We start from the raw sequence: 1,203 nt of genomic DNA, 5'->3' as shown, positions 1-1,203 counted from the left end.
TCACTGGCGGGGATGACATATCATTTTATGTTACATGGACTTGTATTTATTTAACCTTTTAAATGAACACCCTTGAGAATCCAATGCATTTAGGTTAATGTCTGGTTGTGTGGTACTACTATCAAAGCACATCAAAATGTTTTTCTACACTTGAAGTAGAATGGCATTCTTACCAATAATCTCTTGACATTGTGTCTTCAGGTTGTATCGCGAGCTTCCAAGTCTTTATCACATCCCAACACAACGTTTCAGTAACTGAAAAGAGGACTTTGGCACACTGTTTGGGGTTTTGTGTCAACATTTCTACAAGTTCCACACACAAAAACAACAAAACATCTCTGATCCTGACCTGTTGATGAGAAGGCAGGGTTTTACATCTGGTTGTATCTGTACACTGGACATTATTGTCTTTACTATGAAACCCCAGTGGCTTACTTTACTATCAGTCATAATATTGAGAGGAAGCCAGGCTGAGTGCTTTTGTCTTTTTTTATTTTATTTTTTTATCGTAGTCATCACAAAGTCTGGACAGGACAATTCACTTCTTCAGTGTCTGGACTCCTGTATGTCAGTGTGATATCTCTGGCTCTCCTGTGTGGCTGTCAGGCTGTCTGCACCCTCGACTAGCTTTGGCCATGTTTTACTGTTCGGTGTGCATGCGTAGCTGCTTCTGGGGCACATGATACTGCACCTGTATAGACATCTGTCCTCCCCTTCTTCTCTCCCCATTCCATCATCTCCAAATGAATCTGACACAGCTGTCACTGCTGACGCAGTAGTCGCACTACCTCACTGGTGCTATGACAACAGCAAGTCCAGCCGTTCTCTCAATCACATGTCCATTTTCGGCCTTTGCTGGACGTTGCAGTTTATCCACTGCAACGCATGAAGACTGTGACCTTTCAGCCCTTGTTGCCTTTGAGGCAAAGAGAACATTTGTTTAATTTTCCAGAATTCTGTTATTACACTCTTTAAACTACAAAGATCATGGATGAAAGCAAGATTATTTTTCTAAGCCAAAAATGAGGCTGCTGATCCGGGCTGAGAATTGCAGACCTGAATCCGACTCTGAATATCACGATAGTTGTTGATGCTATCCGTTTTTTGTATAGTAAAAGGTTGCAACATTTCATTTAATGTAAATATAATGGCTCTCATAGGGGAGTGGAAGGGCAATTACAGAGGAGACGAGGGAGGGAACAC

General features: G+C 41.7%; 1 protein-coding gene across 1 annotated transcript in view; it reads left to right on the top strand.

The window, feature by feature from the left end:
* Positions 1-1,203, top strand: part of LOC109967522 (T-lymphoma invasion and metastasis-inducing protein 1-like) — a 42,450-nt gene that overhangs the window by 6,892 nt on the left and 34,355 nt on the right. The window lies entirely within an intron of this gene.

Source organism: Monopterus albus, unplaced genomic scaffold, assembly GCF_001952655.1.
Source record: "Monopterus albus unplaced genomic scaffold, M_albus_1.0 scaffold130.1, whole genome shotgun sequence".
Lineage (NCBI taxonomy): Eukaryota > Metazoa > Chordata > Actinopteri > Synbranchiformes > Synbranchidae > Monopterus > Monopterus albus.
The sequence above is the reverse complement of the archived record's forward strand: the minus strand, read 5'-3'. Positions and strand labels throughout refer to the sequence as shown.